The following is a 25,633-nucleotide window of genomic DNA, read 5'->3' as shown; positions in this document are numbered from 1 at the left end:
CGGTGCCCTAGTTTTATTTGTGTCAGTGTATACATCACCATTTGTGGTTTCTCTACTCCCTAATGATGTCTTAGAAAATTATTTATTTATTGGATGTTCCTTACATCACTTAATTTGAATGTGCATATATTTATACTGGCTGGGGCCCTATATAGTAGGAGAGACTATATCTGTCATTAGGTGACAGAATAAATAATGATCTTTCATAAAAACATCCATGTGAGAGCTGCCTCAGTCCCTTCAGGCTGCTATAACAAAGTACCACAGATTGAGGGGCTTATAAACAATAGAAATGTATTACTCACGGTCCTGGAGGGTGGAAGAGATCGGAGTGCCAGCACAGCAGAATTTGGTGAGGGTCTTCTTCTGGATTGCATACTGCTGTCTTCCGTTCTTGTCCCTACATGGTAGAAAAAGAGTACGAGAATTCTCTGGGGTGCTTTTTATAAGGGTACTAATCCCATTCATGAGGGTTCCATGCTCATGGCCTAATCATCTCCCAAAGGCTCCACTTGCTAATACTATCACATTGGGAGTTAAGATGTCATATGAGTTGTGGAGGAGCACAAACATGCAGTTCATTGCAAGAGCAATATATTTTCAAATATGTTTCTTTAAATGTATTCTTGTCTAGCTGCTGTAAAAATAGAAACTCGAAAATGCTCTCTGTCCAAAGTAATAATGTCTATGCTTAAGTCTCATAATAATTCTCATCACTTTTTGATATTGATTTGATCTTTGCATCTTAATAAGACCCTCATTGGCTTTTAAAATATATATGAAAGATGTATATCATGTCATACTATTTCAATTTTTAATATTTAATTTTCACTGTTTGAAAACTTAATAGTATCAAATAGTAAACAAAATATTTTTAAATAGTTTCCTTTAGAAAGCCATCATCTTCTCTGTTTAGGATGGAACATTCAAACTCTTCTTCATTGTTATTGCATAGTTTCGGAGATAACTCTTAATTGTATTAATAGCACTGAACGGCACTCAGTGATTTGTGGAGATTTCTGCCAAGATACTTGGTGACCAAATGTGGCCGAAGAACAATATGATGAATTTCTAAAGAACTTAGTGCTACTTTAAAAAAGTTGGCTATACATGCACATTGCTAAATGTTGATGACATTCCAAGTTTTTCTAATGTAAAGGCATTAGAAAAATATTTTTTTCTCTGAAGTAATTATAGTGGTTTCAAGCATCTAATTTTTGATGACTCTTTTGTATTCATTTCCAGTAATTTTGAAAATAGCATTATCTCAGTAAGTTCTTCATTTCACTGGAAAGAATCAACATATGTGTATAGTAAGACTGTTATTCCACAGAACATGTTCATCCTATTGAAATGAAAACTCAGTTGACTGCAACTCATTTTCAGTTGCTTTTGGCAACTTTTACCAAATCATTTATTTTTCTGGAAATGTCACCATTGTTCAATGGCATAGAAAAGATAATTTATTGAAATTTTTTCATTATTGCACTAATTTCTTTTGAAGCTGGTATGACAAGTTTTTATACAAAATCATATGATTTAACATATTTTGTAATCATTTGAACTATTTTTCAGAGACTTCTCACATCCATTGTACCTGATCACTGAAAACCAATAGTGTCTTTCCAACCTTTGTGACATGCAGAAACACTCGTACGTGTTTCCAAAATGCCCCCCACTAGGAGGAAGCATCATTCCCTTGAAAAGTCACTGGGCTACGTAACATTAAGCCAACATTTTCAAAATCATTAAGAAAGATTGATTTGGGGTTATTGAAATAAATTATTCCATGAGGTTGCAAATTTATTCCAATAGAAAAGATTTTAAGGTATCTTGCATTCTTACAATCTCACTCCTAATTAGTGAACACAGCACCTTCACAAACCGCTCTGAGAAAAAAATCAGTTTCTAACTAATTTTTCTGAGGACTAAAGGCCCAGTAACTTCAAAGGCAGTCCATCCACTCTTAACGAATCATACCTTTAGAAAGTCCTTTCATAGAGCGAACACATGCCTCCCTGCCTGCAGCGCCCAGTGGAGAACGAGGGAACTGAATTAATGTGGAGTGCTTCCTAGCACTATTTGTTTTCCTGTCTAGAACATGGCCTGTTCTGTTGACCCAATTTGGGTTATTATTCATGTTATAGAGAGTCAGACAAATGAGTGTTTCTATACAAACAGCTTCTTTCAGGTCTGAGCTCCTGTCTCCTTTTTCTTTAGGTGAAATTCAGATCTGATTTCTTATCCCTCCCTCACATGTGAAACTGCAGAACTTTTCTCCAACTGGATAGGCATTACATTTTCCAGGGCAAGAGTCGACAGCGGGGGCCTGTATTTCAAGCTGCTCTTTCTTCTTTCACCTTCTAAAGGTCATATTCTCCAAGCCTCCCTCTTCCCCAGCCCTGACTCCTCCACATGTAGGATTTCACTAGCCACCAGAGCACTGATGACTCTTGAGTCAATATCCCCAGCTCTGGCCCCTCTTTTTTGCTCAATATCTGTTCATCTTCCATTCACCTGAGTAACTGAGGTATATATGTTCAAAACCTAGCCCTCTTCTACCTTGCTGAATTATCCCACCACTCGTTCCATCACCCAAAACAAAAACCTGCAAATTGCATGAGTCATCTTGAACTCACAGTCCATATTCATTTAATCAGGAATCTCTCATAGTTGTTCAGTGTTCTTCAGCATCTATCTCAGTGCCTTAATAATAATGGTTCTCAGCAAATGAGAGCTGTGGTTTGCCAGGAACTGTGCTAGACTTCTCACATACATTCTTATTTAGTCTTCTTAAAACTGAAGGAAAGTAATACCAGTCTAATGTTACCTAGGAATAAAGTAACACTCAATTAGGTAAAATACTTCTCCCAAGGTCACGTAGCTGTTATCCAATGAAACCAGGATTGAAGCTCATGTCACACTTTCACCAAATCCCATATTTTCAACTTTCTCATCAATTTCTTTCATGAGAATTCTTGAAAGTATTCTCTTGGTTTTCCTGCTTCCACATGTTTTTCCTCTAATCTCACTTCTACATGGCTGCCAAAGTAATCTTTCTCAAATACAAATTCAATTGTGTGACTCCTATCCTTAAAAATCCTTCCGTGTCTCTACCTTTCTTGTATTTCAAGATAAAACCCAGACTTCTTGGCTTAGCCCACAAGATAATTCATGAGGTGGCCTCTGTCTACCTCTCTAGCTTCATTGTCTGCCATTTCATCAAGGACAGGCACACTTCCCTCTAGTCACAGAAGCAACTTTTAGTTCTCCAAATACAACATGCTGTTTCATAATTTAATACCTTCTCATGTGCTTTTTGATCTACCTGGGTGCCCTCAACCCACATTCTCTGCCAGACCAATGTCTTCAAGGCTTGCTCATGTTACCTTCTTTAAGAAGTCTGCTTTGATAAGTCTGTCTTTTATTTAGACAATTTCATTTTTATCTGTGATGACTTGTGCATGCTTCCATTTTAGGGACTTCTTTTTTTCACGTGTACTTTCCCAAAAGCAAACCCCTGAGACAAGGATTCAAGTATAAGTAGTTTATTTGGGATGTGCATAGAACACTGGCAGGGAGAGGGGCAGTGACACAGGGAAGAGAAATCAGACACAAAAGGGTGTGTGATTAAACACAGTGGGACAGTTGATCTTAAATCCTACCAGAAAACTTTTAGGAATTGGCACGAAACACGCAATTCAGAATTAAACCACCCAAGGTGGGAGGGAGCTGAAATATTTATATACCAGCACTTGTGTATAAATTAAGAGTGTCTGGAAGGTGCTGCTTCTCAGATTTGAGGGGATTACTGTTCTTTGGGCAGAGCAGAGTTGTGCGGTTTAGAGTAAAGCAATCAGGCCCAGAGATGCAGATTACGCCCAGGGGTTAGGGTTAGGCAGCTTAAGTCACCTGGAGCATGTCCAAAGGGTATGGACTACATAGTGACTGGTCTACCTGGTAGACTTTACGATGGTCCTTTGTTTAATTGTCTGCATTCCCAACTAGAGTGTAATGAAACTATAATGAGAGCAAGTACCTTATAGTTATCTCTACTTTCCCCGTAGCTAGGACGGTTTCTGCCACAGGGTAGATTACTCCCTAAAAGACGGTGGGATAAAAGACTGAATAATATGAGGCCTGTCAGAAGTGCAAGTAGGTACAGGAGTCCCAGGTGCAGAGGGGTAGTAGACTGAAGTCTTTCCCTGGAGGTTACGTTGGGGAACATCTTCAACATTTGAAGGTGTTTCCTGGTGGCTTAGCTATTGGATTTCCTCCTTAGTTTTGGAGACTTAATAAAATCATGTCCTAAAGTAGTTGCGACAAATATTTATTAGCCATTACCATGTACCAGGTACAGTACAAGGATCTAGCATGAACTCTTTAAAAATTTTGTGTCCACTGAGCAGAGTTCTTGTTGTTTGTGATATTTGTGAAATATGTGAAATTCTGTGTATAAGTATTTGAGTGTGTGTTTGCATTTTTATGCATGTCATGTTCTTTCACTATTATGACTCATCTACTGAAGACGTTAAATGGAAATTTTGCCTTGACAATAGCAGTACATCACAAGTGTTTTGCAAAACGCTTTCATGAGTACAACTACATTAGACTGTTGCAACGATCCTGTGAGACAGAAAGAACAGACAGTATGTCTCTATACGTGAGGAGTGAAGTTCAGGGACTGTAAATCACTTGCTCATGGTTATTCATATAGTAATTAGCAACCTTGGCTCTAAATTTTCAGAGTCCAAATTTAGTTCCACTATGCTTTATTAGTTTGAGCTTTATACAGAAGGTTTTTATTAATCACTTAACATTAACTCATAAATAGGTACATACATGACTAAGAAATGAACACTTTTATTGTCTAATTATTGCTGGTAATAATCTCCAACCACTTAAAGATTATAATCTAGCTTATATCCTGAAGTCCATCCTCTGATGCAAGTTTGTACTGCAGTGGCACAGAACAGTGTCCACATCTATTTGCATGTTCAGGAAACGCTTTTTATTGTCTGTCTCCTGCCTACCTTTCTGACTTATTTCCTATTATTTTTTCCTAAAACACATTAGACTTTAAACACATTAGACAGTTTCCCAAACACAGGATACAATTTCATTTCATTCTGCTTTAGCTCATCTTCTTTCCTCAGGCTGGAATGATTTTGGCCTAATTAATGAATCCAAGAATAAACAAACTCCAAAGTCCCCTCTTTTCAGCAGCTTTCCCTGACTGGTCTAGGCAGGATGAATTGCTTGCTCCCTCATCTGTATTCCCACAATGCATTTTGTTGGGAATGTGTCACAACTTTTATTGCATTGTCTTATAGTCATTCATGTGTTTGTCTTCCTAGTTACACACAATTTCTTGAGGGCAAACACCATGTCCTGTTCATCTTTGTACTCTTAGTGTTTTGCTCTGTCCCTAGCATGGCATGGTGCTTCTATAATGTCTGTCAAATTAACTGATTATAAAGGGCATTGAGTATAAACCGCACTCATTGTAAGTGTTAATGTACTTAAACTTGCTTATTTAATCTATTATTTAATCTTGTTTAATTACATTATTTAATCTATTATTTAATCTTGTTTAATTACATTGCCTCTGCCATGTAGTTTGCCCTGGAACGCTGTGGTTTTGAGTCTCTATCTTTACAAATAGTGATTCTTAATTTATTATTGAGTTTTATTTGTAGTTGGATGATTAAAACTTAGATCACAAATTAATTTCAACTTTTTACTTCTATGACTGTGCTTAAAATGTATATCTTAAAGAATTTATTAGCTCACTGATATTTTTGAGAATCAACTCTATTATCTTTAGGGAGAGCTTTCTTAACCTCAGTGTTTGATATTTTATAGATGTTTAGCATAATGATTTTTAATTCTTCTTCATATATCCCTACCATCTGACAATATAGAGTGGAAAGCTGTTTTCCTATGATTTTAGATTGTGAATTTTCTGAAAATAATCCCAATCGTTACTTTCTAAAACATTATTTTTTTGTTTCATGGTTCAAATTTTATTAATGTTCTTTATATCAGTTCTCTTTTCATATTAAATTGAACAAATTGAAGTTGCTCTGAATGCCACAACAGTGAAATATAATTATCTCATAAAGTACTTTGATTTTGTAGGATAGAAACGGTGGACAGAAAGATAATCACAGATAAACTGAACTATTATAGCATTATTATACTTGTGAAACAGTGAGTCAAGCTTTGTTGGGTTCAACCAGAAAAACACAAATCACCTTTACATATTTAAACCGAGAGAATGGAATAAGGCATTAGTTACACAGGTGTGTAACAAAGAAGTTATAAAAGATATGTTGAAGCAACACAGAAATTAGCAAAAGCAGGAGCTGCTATCACTCCTTGGCTGGAGAAGGATGTTTTGGAGGCCCAAGGACAGGGTTCTGCAGCCAGCACTGGAACTACTACAGTCTAACTACTAGTAGCTGGAGCTACACAGTGGACACAGACTGAGTCAGAAGGGAAAGGAAAAAGTACCCTGGTTTCTTCTTTCCTTCCACCCTGCAGTCTCCTGACAGTGCCTCCTAGTGCACAAACCCAGTTGGATGCCTGTAAGATAGGGCCTGAAGGGGTGACCTCTATGATGCAGAGTAGAGGAGAAGGGAGAGGAATGAATATAAGATCACATAGGCCAGTACTGGTACCCATATTATTTATTATTTAGTGCCCGAATCTACAGGCTCCTAACATCTTATGGATCATTTAAGCTTGAGATATTCGGAAGACCTGTGATTGGCTGAGGTATTGGATTAGCTGGTTGCTAAGTCTAGACAAAATATTATTAGACCCTACTGATTACAATGTTATACTGCTATTATGCACTTTAGCCCCATTTTCTAGTGGCCATTATGAGGTTGTAAATAATGCATCTTAAAAACAGTTTCATTGTGATATAATTCATATACTGTAAAATTCACTCTTTTTTTTTTTTTTGAGTCAGAGTTTTACTCTTGTTGCCCAGGCTGGAGTCCAGTGGCATGATCTCAGCTCACTGCAACCTCCACCTCCCGGGTTCAAGCGATTCTCCTGTCTCAGCCTCCTGAGTAGCTGGGATTACAGGCATGCACCACTATGCCCGACTAATGTTTTGTATTTTTAGTAAAGATGGGGTTTCACCATGTTGGCCAGGCTGGTCTCGAACTCCTGACCTCAGGTGATCCTCCCACCTCAGCCTCCCAAAGTGCTGGGATTACAGGTGTGAGCCAATGCGCCCAGCCAAAATTCACTCATTTAAAGTGCACAATTCATTTTTTGCACATTCACAGATATGTGATATTATCACCACAGTCAATGTTTAGAATATTTTTATCACCTCATAAAGAAACCCCTTACTCTTTAGTTATTGCCCCTATACTCCCCCATTGGCCCCGCCTCCTAGTCCTAAGAAATATCTAATCTACTTTCTGTCGCTTTAGATTTCCCTGTTCTGGACTTTCATATGGATAAAATCATATAACATACAGTTTTTTCTAACATTCTTTTACTTGGTGTAATGTTTTTGAGGTTCATTCATGTTGTAGCATGTCTCAGTATTTCATTCCTTTTTATGACTATTATTCCATGTATGATTGGCTATACCACATTTTATTATCTGTTTGTCAGTTGATTGAGGTTATTTCCATCTTTGGCTAGTATGAATAATGTTGCTGTAAACGTGTGTAAACGTTTCTCTGTGGATATATGTTTTCATTTCTCTTGGGTATATTACCTAAGACAAAACTGGCAGGTCATGTGGTAAGTCTGTGTTTAACTGTTTGAGAAACTGTTTGCCTAAGTGTCTGTAACATTTCACATTCCATTAGTGGTGTGTGAGGGTTCTGATTTCACTTCATTTTCACCAACATTTGTTATCTAGCTTTTTGATTCTAGCCATTTTATAAGGTGGAAAAATACATTTTTATATGAAAGCACAACTTTATGGCAGAAATTGTTCCTTTGACATGAACATATTTCCCAAGCAGGGAAAAGAGCACTGTAGTGGTCTCTTTTTCAGAGATAAAGTTCAAGATCTGCTATTTAAGAACTGTTGTATGAGCAAGCGTTCAATATTAGATGTGTTCTTTTTTGAGTTTTAATTGTGTTTCATTACAGTATCTAAGAGTGATAATACTTAGAGTGGTGCTAGCAAGACTGTATGTATTTTTACATTTGTTATTATATTTGATACAAATTAATTTGTCTAGTATATTTTTAAATTATAAAGCATAACAATAAAGTGAACACTTCTGAAACAATTGCCTACATCGAGAGAGAAAACATTGTCTTAATCACTGATGTTACCCCATGTGGGTCTTCTAGATCTCAAGCTACTGACTCACTCCCCCAAAATAACTAATTCCCAGTATCTTGTGTTTAAAATGTGTGCTTTTAAAAACATATTTTACCACATATGTATGTGTCCTTAAACAATATATTGTTCAGCTTGTTTTTGAGCTTTGTAAAAGTGGTGTCATCTTATATGAAGTGTTTTGTGACTTTCCATTTTTCATTATTTCTTTTATAGGATTCATGTATATTGTGGCATATAGATAGAGTTCCTTAATTTTTGTTTTCTACAATAATCGAGTGTGTGACTATGCCATATCCTTTAGTATCCCATGTTTAAACACTTAGATAATTTTGTTTTTGTTTGTTGCTTTTATGACCAGTGCTGATATAAACATTCTTGCCTATCTACTGGGGTGTATGTGCAAGGCTTTCTCTAGAAAGTGGAGTGGAATTGCTGAGTGCTAAGGTAAGTGCACATTCAAATTTATATTGTAATGTCAAATTGCTTTCCAAAGAGTTTAAACCAAATTATTAGGGTTGTAGGGGCTTTGACATAAAACCTAATTTAGCTGACAATAATATTGCTATACTGGCTTTACTTGGTTTAGTGTTTGACAGTATATAATTTTATCATTGTACATTCTATATTTTTGGCATGCATATTTAAAGAAGATACAGGTGGATTTTTCTTAAACTTTTATTTTAGATACGGGGGTACGTGTGCAAGTTTATTTCCTGGGTATGTTATGTGATCCTGAGGGTATAAATCCTGTCACCCAAGTAGTGAGCATAGTATCCAATAGGTAGGTTTTCAACCGATGTGATACGGTTTGGCTGTGTCCCTACCGAAATCTCATCTTGAATTGTAACTCCCACACTTCCCACACATGGGAGGGACCTGGTGGGGGGTAATTGAATCATGAGGGCAGTTCTTTTCCGTGCTGTTCTTGTGATAGTGAATAAATCCCATGAGATCTGTTGGTTTTATAAAGGTGAGTTTCCCTGCACAAGTTCTCTTCTCTTGTCTGCCACCATGTGAGACATGCCTTTCACCTTCCACCATGATTTATGAGGCCTCCCCAGCCACGTGGAACTATAAGTCCATTAAATCACTTTCTTTTGTAAATTGCCCAGTCTTGGGTATGTCTTTATCAGCATTGTGAAAATGGACTAATACACTGTGCTTCCCTCCCTCACTCCCCCCATTTACTAGTTTATACTATCAATTGTTCTCATGTTTATGTCCTTGTGTGCTCAATATTTAGCTCTCACTTATAAGTGAGAAAATGCAGTATTTGGTTTTCTGTATTATTTCCTGTATTATTTCTCTTAAGATTATAGCCTCCAGCTGCATCTATGTTGCTGCAAAGAACATGATTTCATTCTTTTTTATGGCTGTGTAGCATTTCTTGGTGTATATGTACCACATTTTCTTCCAATCCACTGTTGATGGGCACCTAGGCTGATTTCACATCTTTGCTATTGTGAATAGCACTGTGATGAACATATGAGTGCATGTGTCTTTTTTCATAATTATTTCTTTTCTTTGGGGTATATACCTCGTAATGGGATTGCTGGGTTGAATGGTAGCTCTGTTTTAAGTTCTTTGAGAAATCTCCAGACTGTTTTCCACAGTGGCTGAACTAATTTACATTTCCATCAATAGTGTATACGCATTCCCTTTTCTCCACAGCCTCACCAGGATCTGTTATTATTTGACTTTTTAATAGTTGTTCTGACTGGTGTGAGATGGTATCTCATTGTGGTTTTGATTTGCATTTCTCTGATGATTGTGATAAGAGCATTTTTTTTTCATGTTTGTTGGCTGCTTGTATATCTTATTTTGAGAAGTTCGTATTCCTATCGTGATATGGTTTGGCTGTGTCACCACTCAAAATCTCATCTTGAATTATAATCTCCATAATCCCTATAATCCACACGTGTCAACGGAGAGACCAGGAGGAGGTAATTGAATCAGGGTGGTGGTTTCCCCCATGCTGTTCTTGTGATACTGAGTTCTCCCGAGATCTGATCATTTTATAAATGTTTGGTAGTTCCTCCTACATTCATTCTCCTTCCTGCCACCTCTTGAAAAAGGTGCCTTGCTTCCCCTTTGCCTTCTGCCATGACTGTGAGTTTCCTGAGGACTTCCCAGCCATGCTGAACTGTGAGTCAGTTAAATCCTTTTCCTTTATAAATTACCCAGTCTCAGGCAGTTCTTTATAGCAGTGTGAAATGAACTAATATATGGCCTTTGCCCATTTTTTAATGAGGTTATTTGTTTTTTGCTTGTTGATGTGTTTAAGTTCCTTATAGATTCTGGATATTAGACCTTTATCAGATGTGTAGTTTGCAAATATTTTCTCCCATTCTGTAGGTTGTCTGTTTACTCTGTTGATAGTTTTTTGTTTATTTATTTGTTTTTGTGCTGTGGAGATCTTTAGTTTAATTAGGTCCCACTTGTCAATTTTTGTCTTTTTTTTTTTTGCAAGTGTTCTTGAAGACTTAGTAATAAATTCTTTCCCAAGACAGATGTCCAGAATGATGTTTCCTAGGTTTTCTTCCATAATTCTTATACTTTGAGGTCTTACACCTAAATCTTTAACCCATCTTGAGTTGGATTTTTGTAAGTGGTAAAAGGTAGGGATGCAGTTTCATTTTCTTGCATATGGCTATACAGTTATCCTAGCACTATTTATTGAATAGGGAGTCCTTTCTCTACTACTTGTTTTTGTTGGCTTTGATGAAGATCAGATTGTCAAACGTGTGTGGCTTTATTTCTGGGTTCTCTATTCTTTTCTATTGGTCTATATGTCTGTTTTTGTACCAGTACCATGCTGTTTTGGTTAGTGTGGCCCTATGGTATTGTTTGAAGTCAGGTAGTGTGGTGCCTCTGGCTTTGTTCTTTTCACTTAGGATTGCTTTGGTGTCTATTTGGCTTGTTTTTTTGGTTCTTATAAATTTTAGATATTTTTTCTAGTTCTGTGAAAAATGACATGGGTAAGTTGATAGAAATAGCATTGAATCTGTAGATTGCTTTGGGCAGTATGGCCATTTTAATGATATTGATTCTTCCGATCCATGAGCATGGAATGTTTCTCCATTTGTGTTGTCTCTGATTTTTTTTCTGTAGTGTTTTGTAGTTCTCCTTATAGAAATCTTTCACACCCTTATAGAAATCTTTCACCTTCTTGATTTATGTATTACTAGGTATTTCAATTTTTTGTGGCTATTGTAAATGAGATTGTGTTCTTGATTTGACTCTCAGCTTGAGCATTATTAGTGTATAGAAATGCTACTAATTTTTGTACGTTGATTTTTTTATCCTGAAACTTTACTTTGAAGTTGTTTATCAGTTCTAGGAGCCTTTTGGTGGAGTCTTTAGGGTTTTCCATGTGTAGAATCATATGATCAGTGATGAAAGATACTTTGACTTCTTTTCCTTTTTGGATGCCTTTTATTTCTTCATCTTGCCCGATTGCTCTGGCTAGAACTTCCAGTACTTTGTTGAAGAGGAGTGGTGAAAGTGGACATCTTTGTCTTGTTCCAATTCTTAAGGGGAATGGTTCCAGCTTTTGCCCATTAAGTAGGATGTTGGCCTTGGGTGTGTCATAGATGGCTCTCATTATTTTGAGGTATGTTCCTTCAATGCCTAGTATGTATAGGGCTTTTATCATGAAATTATGTTGGATTTTATCAAAAGCTTTTTCTGTGTTTATTGAGATGATCCTACATTTTCCGCTTTTAATTCTAAGTAGTAGATCACATTTATTGATTTGCTCATGCTGAAACAGTCTTGCATCCCAGGAATAAAGCCTAATTAATTGTGGTGAATTAACTTTTTGACGTGCTGCTGAATTTTTTTTTTTAGTATTTTGTTGAGGATTTTGGCATCTTTAAAATCAGGGACATTGGCCTGTAGTTTTCTTTTTTCTTTGTGTCTCTGCCAGGGTTTGGTATTAGGCTGATGCTGGCTTTATAGAATCAGTTAGTGAGGAGCCCCTCCTCTTTGATTTTTTTGGAATAGCTTCAGTAGAATTGGTACCAGTTCTTTGGACATATGGTAGATTCCATTTGCCTGTGAATCCATCTGATCCAGGGCTTTTTTCTGCTGGTAGACTTTTTATTACTGATTCAATTTCAAAACTTGTTGTTGGTCTGTTCAGGTTTTCATGTTCTTCCTTGTTTAATCTTGGGGGTTTGTGTGTTTGCTGGAACTTATCCATTTCCTCTAGATTTTCTGTTTTGTGTTCATAATAGTCTCTGAGGATCTTTTGTATTTCTGTGGAATCAGTTGTAGTGCCATCTTTGTTATTTCTGATTGCACTTATTTGGATCTTCTCCTTTGTTTCCATTGTAAATCTAACTGTGTCATTCTGTAAAAGTCATAGGTATTTTCTCCTTCAGTACTGCCTCTACTCCATTCTTTCTATTATCTCTTCTAGGGTTCTGATTAAATCTTATTTATTCTTCATTTCTTTTATCTTGTCTTTCGTGATTTTATTTTCCTTGCCTTTCTTGGTAATTTCTTTTCCATTGAATTTGCATTTTAATTACTATGTATTTTTTGTTTCTTACATTCTGTTTGATTCTTTTTTACCTGGTCATTTTTATAGTTTTTTGTCTCTTATTTTCATGTCAGATTTTAATTTGTTAACATTTCATACTTAGTTTTTAATGTTACTTTTCTAATAATTTTAATTTTCATTATCTGTATCATTGATGATTTTTTTTTCTGCAGTTGTTTTGTTTTGTTTTAACTAATTGTGGCTTTTTCTTTGTAGAGTTAATAATTTTGATTGGGATTTTATGTTTGGTTAAACTTAGTCTATGGAAATGAATTTTCTCCAAAGAGGATTTATGTTAGTTTCTTCTTGTTTCCAGTGAGTACTACTGACTTAGTATTCCTTTCCCCCTGAGGCTGCCAAATTCATGTGCCTCAGGTGTAGCTCCTTGACATTGCATAGAGCCTATGGTTATGTCCTCCAGTCCCAGTGATTCAGTAATGGTAAGGCGATTGTCCTTGGAATCCTTAGAGCTTACCTTTCTGATTTCAGTTTACTGTCTATTATGATCTTTACTGTTGTTATTATTAATCTTACTAGTTCATACATATTTTCTTTATTTACTTGAGAGTATAACACGTATTAGAAAACTTTTCTAAATTTACACTATATCTAATTTTTTTTTTTGGTAGAAGAAAGACCTTTAGATCTAATCTTCCTTATTGCTAGTAGAAATCTCTATGGTATCTTTAAACAAAATAGTCTTTTATTGCCTCAAAAGTCAGGCTTGTTTCCTGCCATTTTTTTTAGCCACCTCATACTGCATCAGCTGGTGAAAACAATTGAAAAGTGTTTATTATGGCTATTTTATGTGTCAAATTGACTGAGCCAAAGGATGTCCAGAGAGTTGGTTAAACGTTATGGCTGGGTGTGCCTGTAAGGGTGTTTCTGAATGAGAAGAACATTTAACATTTGGATTGATAGACTGAGGAAAGCTGGTTGCCCTCCCCAATGTGGGTAGGCCTCACCCAATCTGTTGAAGGCCTGAATAGAATAAGAGACTAATAAGAAGGAATTCTGCCTTTCTTTCTAACTGTCTTTGAGGTGGGACATCAGTCTTCTCCTGCCTTTGGCCTCAAACTCAGACTGGAGTTTACACCATCAGCTCTCCTGCTTCTCAAGCCTTTGGACTCAGACTGCAACTATCCCATCAGTTTTCCTGGTTCTAGATTTAGTCTCTATAACCATGTGAACCAATTTCTTATTAATAAGTAAATACCTATCTACATACTTACCTTTTGGTCCTCTTTCTCTAGAGAACCCTGACTAATACAGTGTTCTAGAAAATATTGGCAATAGCAGACAATGTAAATCCTGTCCCAGCTTTTACTAGTAAGCACTTGAATATGGTTGTTGTATTAGTTAATTTTTATACTACTGATAAAGACATACCCAAGACTGGGCAATTTACCAAAAAAAGAGATTTAATGGACTTACAGTTCCACGTAGCTGGGGAGGCTTCACAATCATGGTGGAAGGTGAAAGGCACATCTCACATGGTGGCAGACAAGAGAAGAGAGAGCTTGTGCAGGGAAACTCCTGTTTTTAAAACCATCAGATCTCATGAGACTCACTATCACGAGAACAGCATGGGAAAGACCTGCCCCCATGATTCAATTACCTCCCTCCAGGTCCCTCCCACAACACATGGCAATTCAAGATGAGATTTGGGTGGGGACACAGCCAAACCATATCATTTCATCCCTGGCCCCTCCCAAATCTCGTCCTCACATTTCAAAACCAATTGTGCCTTCCCTCAAAGTCTTAGCTCTTTTCAGCATTAACTCAAAAGTCCACAGTCCAAAATCTTATCTGAGACAAAGCAAGTCCCTTCTGCCTATGAGCTAGTAAAATGAAAAGCAAGTAAGTTACTTCCTAGATAAAATGGGGGACAGGCATTACATAAAGACACCCATTCCAAATAGGAGAAATTGGCCAAAACCAAGGGGCTACAGGCCCCTTGCAAATCTGAAATCCAGCAGGGCAATCAAATCTTAAAGCTCCAAAATGATCTCATTTGACTCCATGTCTCACATCCAGGTCACACTGATGCAAGAGGTGGGTTCCCATGGTTTTGGGCAGCTCTGACCCTGTGGCTTTGCAGGGCACAGCCTCCCTCCTGGCTGCTTTCATGGGCTGGTGTTGAGTGTCTGTGGCTTTTCCACGCATGTGGTGCAAGCTGTTGGTGGATCTACCATTCTGGGGTTTGGAGGACAGAGACCCTCTTCTCACAGCTCCAATAAGTGGTGCCCCAGTAAGGACTCTCTGCGGGGGTTCCAACCCCACATTTCCCTTCTGCACTGCCCTAGCAGAGGTTCTCCATGAGGGCCTGCCCCTGCAGCAAACTTCTCCCTGGGCATCCAGGTGTTTCCATACATCTCCTGAAACCTGGGCGGAGGTTTCCAACCCCCAATTCTTGAATTCTATGCACTTGCAGGCTCAACACCACCTAGAAGCTGCCAAGGCTTGTGGCTTGCACCCTCTAAAGCCATGGCCTGAGTTGTACCTAGGCCCCTTTTAGTCATGGCTGGAGTGGCTGGAAAGCAGGGCACTAAATCCCTAGGCTGGCACAGCACTGGGACCCTGGGCCGGGCCCATGAAACCACTCTTTCCTTCTAGGCCTCCAGGCTGTGATGGGAGGGGCTGCTGTTAGCTGTTAAGACCTCAGACATGCCCTGGAGACATTTCCCTCATTGTTTGGGGATTAACATTTGGCTCCTTGTTACATATGCAAGGTTTCTGCAGTGGTCTTGAATTTCTCTTAAGAAAATGGGATTTTCTTTTCTATCACCTTGTCAAGCTGCAAATTTTCCAAACTTTTATACTCTTTTTTCCTCATAAAACTGAGTGCCTTTGACAGCACCCAAGTCACCTGTGAATGCTTTGTTGCTTAGAAATTTCTTCCTTCAGATACAGCAAATTATCTCTCTCAAGTTCAAAGTTCCACAGATCTCTAGAACAGGGGCAAAATATCGCCAGTCTCTGCAAAAACATAACAAGAGTCACCTTTGCTCCAGTTCCCAACAAGTTCCTCATCTCCATCTGAGACCACCTCAGCGTGGACTTTATTGTCTATATCACTATCAGCATTTTGGGCAGAGCCATTCAACAAGTCTCTAGGAAGTTCCAAACTTTCCCACATTTTTCGGTCTTCTTTTGAGTCCTCCAAACTGTTCCAACCTCTGCCTGTGACCCAGTTCCAAAATCGCTTCCACATTTTCGGATATCTTTCCAGTAACACCCCACTCTACTGGTACCAGTTTACCGTATTAGTTTGTTTTCACACTGCTAGTAAAGACGTACCCAAGACTGGGCAATTTATGAAAGAAAAAGGTCTACTGTGAAGCTGGCATATTTTTTTGTAGTCAAATTCACTGAAGAAAATCCAGGAATGTGGAAGAAGATAAATGGTAATTTAGTGTTCATTAGTTTATGTGATTCTATATTTAAATGGAGACTACCCTCAATTTTTCCAGGGAAGCAATTTCAGTACTTTTCTACATATGGTTCTTTAGGAGGCATTATATTATTAACAAATAAAATGCAGTGAATCACCAAATGCTGGAGCGTTTCTCTGTTATGCATAGTAACAGAAAATAAGCAATATGACTAATGACAAGAACTATGACCAAGGTCTGCATTTCTTAATATTTTCTCTCTCTCCCGTTTCAATCTCTCCTCCCCTGATAAATACAAATATTGTGTTAAGAATTTAAATAGCTTATATACTTAGAATCTTCACTGAGATATTAGATTTATTAAAATTACTGCTAATTCAATGTGTTTTAAATATTTAACATAAAAACTTTTAACATGTTAAATTTAAATCACTAAGTCAATGAATTGAAGGTGATTGTGGGGATAATTAGGTTTCAAAATTGTCCCTTAAATTAAAAAATAATCACTGTCCAGAAGAAATTCTTAGGAGATAATTTAATTAACTTGGTTCTTGCCAGGCAATCCCTTTCTACTTTTCTTGTAAATGACCTCAGCTTGATAGAACTTGACCACCTGTTCTATATATCGATTACAGGGCTCAACTTCAGCTTATTAAACTAGCCAGGTTGCTTTGATATGAGTCCCACGTTTCATTCCTGCAAATTTTCCTCCTTCCATAACAGCTGGCCCCTGGTTTCCTAACCCCCCTGCCTTAGAAATCATAGTGGTAAGTCTCAGCCACTTTGACCCCTTCATCTGCTCTGTTTGGATGAATTTATTTCAGTTTAGGATCTCTTGTTACAACTACCTGGAAATCTACAAGGAGCAAAGGCAGTCTAGTCTTGCTTCATGGAGTCTTGGCATCCAGTTATACCATTAGGATGCTTTAGGGTCCAATGAAAGAAACCAGAATTTAAACCGGGGTCAACACAGGCATATGTTATTTTATAAGGGGAATTCTGCGGGGAAAGCAAACTCCAGGATTACTTAATTGGTGAATTCCACTAGCTATTCAAGAGCCAAGGTTCTTTTGTTCCTCTGTTATGTCCTCTTGGGCAGAGGCTTTATCCTCAGGCTGATACCAGATTGCTGGTAGCAGCTCCAGGCATCATTTCCAAATATAACCATATCCCCAAGATGAAGAGAATTATTTCTTGCTTGTTTTTTTTCTCTGTCGTGCTGAACCCCTATAGACTCCAGTGGGGATGGCATCAGGTTCAAGAGGCTGAAGAAGAGACCCAAAACCAGCAAACAAGACATGGGGTTTCACTGGGGCCTTACATACAGGGGAGAGAGTCCAGTGGTGGTAGGCTAGAAAGAATAATTGCACAGCCCAGTGGGAGCAGACTGGGCAGAAGAACTACAACCACTTGCAAAAAACGTGAGGTTTATATAGTATTTTCTCATAACACTCTTTCCCTAACAACCTCCACCTGGTGACCTTCATGCAATCCAAAACGTGGGCCTTGATCCCGTGTGTGGCCCACATGCCACAGCGTGGGCTAAGGGCTCAGAGTTTCCCATAGACAATGAACAAATTTGCTGGTTGGCAACTCCTGGATTCCCTAGCTCAGAACACATATTCAGGTATGTCAGCCATACAGGGCAATTCTCAGGGCATGCTTAAGTTATTGCTATCAGGTGCATTTACTATGTACTCTCTAAAGAGAGAGAAAATTGTTTTTTTTTTTTTCCCTGAAGCGCTGTCCACCATCTGTCCTTCCACCAGCAGATTTCCCCTCATATGAAATTGGCTAGAGTTAAGTTACATTTGAACCCTAAAGCCTTCATGGCAAAGGGAATGGTAATGACTGTTCCATCAGGCACCCCTTGAGTAGGGGATGAGGTCTCATCCTCTGAAATACATAGTGATGTGTGGGAGGTTGGTTATCTTAACAACATATGGATTTTATTAAGATGAAATAAGGGACAAAAGATGCTGGGTAGGCACCCTATAGAACCTGCCATGTCCCTTTGCACCACTTACTATGTTATGCATGGAAGCCTGGGCTGTGGAATCAGGCAGATCTGGATTCAAGCCCTAAAGAAACCTTGGTCTCTCCAGCTGACTTTGATTAAGTTACTTAACTTTTATGAGGCTCAGGACTTTTTTATCCTTAAAGTGGATATCAGTACCTTTCAGGGTTATTGAAATGATTAAATAAGAATAGCAATAACAACCGTAAAACAAAAAAGGTTTATAGAGTTCTGGACTTACTAAGTTTTTTCCCTTCTACTTCATTAGCCTGTCAACTCCCCATCCCTGGCAAAATCACTTACAATTTTACAAATTGTATTTATTGTTTTTCTGACAAAGATTTTGCTGGAGAAACACAATATCAAAGTTCTTCCACGTCTAGTGTATATTATCCTATTATGTTTCCTTTCTGAGCATGGAAGTGTTTGTTGAGCTAGAGTGTTAGCAAAATTTTTATTTATAAAATGAAATGTTAATGGTTATATAACCTGCCTAGCACAAAGACAGTGCCATGTTGTTCTAACTGAGGGAACTGTATATTATGCAGAAGGGTGAGAATCAGATACACTAGACATAAAATGTTTGTCGACTTATCAGAAAACTTAAAATCCCCAAACAGACAGGTAGACGATGACCCCACTGCCATGAAATCTCATCTAACCTAGTTTCAAACAATATTTTGAATCAAAGCTGGTTGCAGGCCAGTGATACCCAAATTGAAATTGAGTGGTAGCCATGCAATTAAATCCCACACCAATTTACCATTGCAAATGAATTGGATGGTTCTCCCTAAAATACTTGAATTCACTCTTGATGAGTTCAATTTCATTAGGTGGAAAGATGTAATATGCGATGAGTTATGAGAGTTGATTTAGGGGAAAACATTGACATAAGATTCAGAGCTGCATTCCCTGTGTTGATGAGTTCACCAACTATTCATTTACAATTTGCCAGTAAATATGTGTTGAGAGTATTACTTCCCCTCCTTTCTCAGTCTATAATTTTTTACCTTTTTCTCTATGGTAGCCAAACACAGACAAAAAAATCTGACTTTCCCCATTTCCTGCCTTAGGGAGTGTGGGCTTCTTGAGGCTGTGAAGAGGAATGCATTTCCCCTGCATGGGGAGCCATGGCAGAGATGGAGCAGCCAATCTGAGCTGTAGCTGATCCTTGACACTATCTCCTCACTGGTGTGGGAGGTAACTGCCTATAGTGAAGTGCCATGTTCTCTAGGCCTAGGATATTCTCTAGGCTTGGCCTCATATTTCATGCTTGGAACTTCTATTCTTACCTAATTTCTCCAGATTTTGCCCTGCTCCCCATCTCTGTAGAGCCCTTCCATACCCACAACTTGATTGGATGTTCTGCCCAACTTTCAGTCTCTGGTTCTCTTAATGATGCCAGCTCTCAGTTGCTGCACTCAAGGCTAGAAGGCACAGCCGTGCAAAGACACCCTACCACCAGGCTCCCCCTGGTTCCCCAGAGGGCAGCCCTGTAGTCCAGACCCTGCTCCAGTGTTCCTATTTTCTTGATGTGGGGACAGGGCACAGCTAAATTGCAATCGATTATGGATATGGTGTTAGATCTAGGCTTAGTCTCAGTTCTGCTGTTTTCTGTGTGGTCTTGGATTCACACCTCTTCTATAAGCCTAGGTTTCTTCATCTGTAAAATGCTAGTAAATTTATTTACCTCAAAAAGTCTGCTTTATGGAACTTTATAAATATTTTCTTATTCTCAAAAGTAATATGAAATTAGAATGTATTACTTGACTTACAGAATAAGGACAAAGTAATACCTAAACACTTTCACTATTACCCTCTTATTATCTTAGAGTATATGGGTGAATGCTTGGAAATTTGGATATTAAAACTGTACTCTGAGCCAGGCATGGTGGCTTACGCGTGTAATCTTGGGAGGCCGAGGTGGGAGGATTGCTTGGGGCCAGGAGTTTTAGATCAGCCTGGGCAACACAGCAAAATCCCATCTCTACAAATAATAATAATAATTAGCCAGGTGAGGTGGTGTGTTCCTGTAGTTTCAGCTAGTTGTGAGGCTGAAGTGGGAGGGCCACTTGAGCCCCGGAGTTCAAGGTTACTGTGAGCTATGATTGTGCCACTGCACTCCAGCCTGAGTGACAGAGTGAGGACCTGTCTCTAAAAAAAAGAAAACAACAACAAAAAAACTGTATTTTATTCTGAGTGTAAGTATCCTTACTGCTTGAAACATCCATGTTTTTATCTGTGTCAGCATTTACTGTAACAATTTTCCCTCTGTGTGAATGTACAAGGTATAGAAGAAAAAAATCATTCTAATGTATATTATAATTTGTTAATGAATCAGCAAATTATTATCTGGAGCCAAGACACCTAAAGGCAACAGCCTTCCATTGGTTTGTGTCCCAAAAGGCTGCTTTGTTTTGTCTGTGGGAAGAAATCATTCTCAGTTCAGCAGATAAGGATGATGCTGTTCAAAGGTAATAGCAGATATGCAGTATATTTAGTAGAATTTGTGACTCTTGGGGGAATTAATTTTTTAAGCCATTAATTTAATCTGTTGACATATGTTTATGAACATCTATATTATGTCTGGGACTGTGGTTATAAAGACAAGGATCCCACCTTTGAGGGTCTGGAGTTCAGCCAGAAAGTTAAAGTAGCATGTTCTAAAATGGGAAGATGGATATAGTAACTAGATTTTTGGCAGGTGACAATGATACAGAGGGATAGAAGGCTCAAAAATAGCATAAAGACAAGTATTTGCTGGGGCATGCAGAATAATGACCTGAGAGTTGTTGTAGACTTAGGTTTTTAGAAGTCATTTTGAAAAAGTCTGAGATGAAGGGAGCAATCAGGTCATCTTGGAGATAGAGCCAAAGTTGTACAGGACAGGGGCTTATCTTTTGATTGGACAAAAGATGACAAGTTGATGTCCCAATAATTCAAAAGCCACTTCTGTCTCATAACTGTGTAACACTTAGGTATATTTCTGAACTCTCTACAAAATTGGATTAATCTATTGACAACTGGTACAAAGAGAGAGTGTACCTTAATGGTTAAGGATGAGGCCTCTGTGGACAGACAGCCTGGGTTTCAATCTTGGCTTTGTCGTTAGGACCTGTAAACTGCAGCAAGTAGCTCTGCCTTTCTGTGTCTGAGTTTTTAATGTATTAGTACCTCAAACAACATACATTTATTATCCCATAGTTTCTGTGGGTCAGTAATTTGAGCACAGCTTAGCTTGAATCCTTTGCTCAGGATCCCACATGGCTGAAATCAAGGGGCTGGCAAGGCTGCATTCTCATTTGGAGGTTTGATTAGGGAAGGTTTGTTTCCAAGCTCATTCAGATTATTGGCAGATTTCATTTATATTCTAAGGTCCTTATATTTTTTGCAGTTGTGTGACTTAGTTCCTATTGGTCAGTATCTTAGTTTGAGCTGCTATAACAAAACACCATAAATTGGGTATCTAATAAACAGCAGAAATTAATTTCTTCTTACATTTCTGGAAGCCAGGAAGTCCAAGATCAAGTTGCTGGCAGATTCAGTGCCTGGTGAGACTTTTTGGTTCATAGACGGCATTTTCTTGCTGTGTTCTCACATTGTGGAAGGGGCGAAGAGTCTCTCTTTAACTTATTTCATAAGGGAACTAATCTCATAAATGAGGGCTCCACCGTCATGACCTAATCACCTTCTGAAGGCCCCATCTCCTAACACCAACACCTTGGGTGTTAGAATTTTGACACAGGAATTTTAGGGGGACACAGACTATAGCAGTCAGACTATAGCAGACTACTCTCAACTCCTCGAGCTGCCCTCACATCCTTGCTGTGTTGGTCTCTCATAGGCCCTCTCACATCATTTGAGATTACATCATCAAGGCCAGCAGGACAATCCCTCTTACTTCTAGTCTCCTTCTGAAGGGTGGCCTGGGTCTTTTACAAAACACTAGCCTGATTAGGTCAGTTCTACTAAAGATAATCGTTCTAATTAGTTCAGTCAACTGATTAGAGACCTTAATTACAGAAAAACCTCTTTATCTTTTCCAGGTTGTATAACATAGTCATGAGATTGAAATTCCATCATATTAACAAATCCTGCCTACACTCAAAGGAAGAGCAATGTGCAGCATATGTATGCTAGACGGTAGCTGTCTTGGGAGCCATCTTAGAATCCTTCCCACCACATGGGACTATAAAGAAGACTCATCCTTCTTCCCCACCTGCCGCCACCAAAAAGATAGAAAAAGATCAAAGTAACTAAAGAAGAGATGAGGCAAATAGAAAGCAAATATCATGATAGCAGATTTAAACCTAATCATATTGATAATCATATTAATTTTAAATGGTATATGTACCACAATTAAATGGAAGAGACTATTAGCCTGGAGAAAGAAAAAAGAAAAAAAGGCCCAACTATATACCATCTTTAATAAACCCACTTTATATATATAAATGCAAATAACATCAAAAGTAAAAGGATATAAAGAAATAAACCATCCTAACACTAATCAAAGGAAAGCTAGAGTGGCTTATATTTATAACAGACAAAGTAGATTTCAGAATCTTGCCAACAGTAGAGAGAGTCCTTTGATAATGAGGAAAGGGTGACTTCATCCAGAAGACATAAAAATCCTAAATGTTTATATATTATTAAGAGTTTCAAGATATGGGGAAAAAAAAGCAAATAGAACTACAAAAAAAAATAGATCTCTAATTATAGTTGAAAAACTTAACACCCATCTCTCAATAGCTGAAAGTGCAGTAAAAAGAAAATCAGTAAGCATATAGAAGCCTGAAGTAACACTATCTGTCAATGTGACTGACATGGTTTAGCTGTGTCCCCACCCAAATCTCATCTTGACTTGTACTCCCATAATTCCCACGTGTTGTGGGAGGGACCCAGTGGGAGATAATTTGAATCATGAGGGCAGTTTCCCCCATACTGTTTTTGTGGTAGTGAATATGTCTCACGAGATCTGATGGTTTTATCAGGGTTTCTGCTTTTGAATCTTCCTCATTTTTTCTTGCCACCACCATATAAGAAGTGCCTTTCACCTCCCGCCATGATTCTGAGGCCTCCCCAGCCGTATGGAACTGTAAGTCCAATTAAACCTCTTTATCTTCTCAGTTTCAGATATGTCTTTAACAGCAGTGTGAAAATGGACTAATACAGTGACCTAATTGACATTTTAAAAGCACTCAACCCAACAATAGTAGAATACACAGTCTGAACTGTTGACATTTTAGGCTGGATAATTACTCGTAGGGGGTGTCTTGTGAAATGTGGGATGCTTAGCAGCATCTTTGGTCTCTATCCACTAGATGTTAGTAACATCTTTCCTCTGGCTGTGACAACCAAAAATGTCTCCAGACATTGCAAATGTCCTCTTGGAGGCAAAATCATCCCCAGTTGAAAATACCTGGGTTTAGAAGACAGCTGTGCCGTGAAGTGTGTGTTTGGGGGAAAAGGAAGACTAGCTGGTTTTCTAATTAAGACAATCCCTGGGTCACAGTGATCACACACTGCCTTTTTTTGATATAAATTTAAGGGGTACAAGTGCAGTTTTTTTTACATAGATATCCTGTGTAGTAGTTAAGTCTGGGCTTTTGGTATAACTATAATCAAATAATGTGCATTGTATCCATTAAATAACTTCTCACCCCTCACCGCCTCGCACCCTCTCATCCTTCCGAGTCTTCAATGTCTATCATTCCATACTTCATGTCCATGCGTATATATTATTTAGCTCCCACTAAGAAGCAAGAATAGCAGTATTTGATATTCTGCTTCTGAATTGTTTCACTTAATGGCCTCCAATTCCATTCATGTCACTGCAGAATACTTTTTTATGGGTGAATAGTATTCCATTGTGAAGATATACCAGATTTTCTTTATCCAATCATCTGTTGATGGACACTTACGTTGATTAGGGGGCATTTTGGAATTTACTAATAGTTTTTTTAATTTTCATTTCAAAATGTGGGCTTGGGCTATGGTTTATTCATGGATCTTCATTGATACATTAGTTAGATATTGGCAAATGATGCATCCAACACTCCTAGTCTTGTGCCATTATTCATTAATTTCATTCAACAGGTATTTATCAAGTGCCTAGTATTACCTAGTTACTGTTCCAGCGCTCAGAACTTATTACAGAATCAAAACAATGTACTTACCTTAATAGAGCTCACATTCTAGTAGTAGGAATCAAACAATAAATAAGCAAATGTTTAAATGTATATGTTACAGGGTGATAGAGCTATGGAGGTAAACAAAGCAAGGTAAGAAAGACAGGGAGTTGAGTGGGAGAAAGTATTCAGGGACCATTCCAATAATAACATAATATTTGAGCTGAGAACATGAAAGAAGTGAAGGAGTGAGTAATGTAGAAATCTGTGTTTCCATTTAAGGTAGAATTAAAAACAATTGTAAAGGCCTTGAGGCAAGAGCTTTCTGGAGAATGTTCTAGAAGGAGCAATGAATCTGGTATGGGAGCAGAGTGAGTGAGTTAGAGTGGTAGGAGAGGAGGTCATAGAAGTAGCAGAAGAGCCAGATTATAAAGAACATCTAGGTCACTGTAAGGGTTATGCCTCTTGAGTGAAATGGAAAGTCATTATAGGGTTTTCAGAGAAGGGATATGACATGGAAAATATTGTAAGAGAATCACTTTGGCTGCTGGGTTGAACCTAGGTTGTCGGGGGCCAAGGTTAGAAGCTGGGAGAACAGTTTGAGGCTGGTGAAATATTCTAGGTGAGTCATGATGGTGGCTCTACACTGCGTGGTAGCCGGGGAAGTGGTGAGAAGTGTCAGATTTATTATCAGATTGGATTTATTTTGGAGGTTCAGCAAACAGGATTCCCTGACAGATATGATGTGGAGTGTGAGAAAAAGAGAGGCATCAAGGATAACTGAGGTTTTTGGCCCATGAAACTGGAAGAGTTGAGCTGGAGCTGCCATTTACTGATATAGGGAAGATAACAGAAGGACTGTGCATTGGAGGATATGTTAAATTTGAGATGCCTTTTAGACGCTTAAATGAAAATGGCAAGTGAGCTGTTGGCTATAGCCAACAGAATCTGGAGTTTAGGGAACCCTGATCCAGAAATATAAATTTGGGAGTCATCAGTGTTTAGCTGGCATCTTAAAGCCTTGAAATTGGTGAGGTATCCTAGGGGTTGGCATATATAGAGAAGGCGAGAGGTCCTAGGGATGAGCCCTGGGGCAAGCCAATGTGTAGAGTTTCTTTGGTGAGGAGTATGTTAGTTTACTCTTGCTTCTGTAACGAATTACCATACATTTAGTGGCTTAAAACAATACCAGTTTTTTTTTTTTTTTTTCTTACAATT

This window comes from Pongo abelii, chromosome 9 (genome assembly GCF_028885655.2).
Source record: "Pongo abelii isolate AG06213 chromosome 9, NHGRI_mPonAbe1-v2.0_pri, whole genome shotgun sequence".
Taxonomy (NCBI): Eukaryota; Metazoa; Chordata; class Mammalia; order Primates; family Hominidae; genus Pongo; species Pongo abelii.
Note: the sequence above shows the minus strand (reverse complement) of the source record.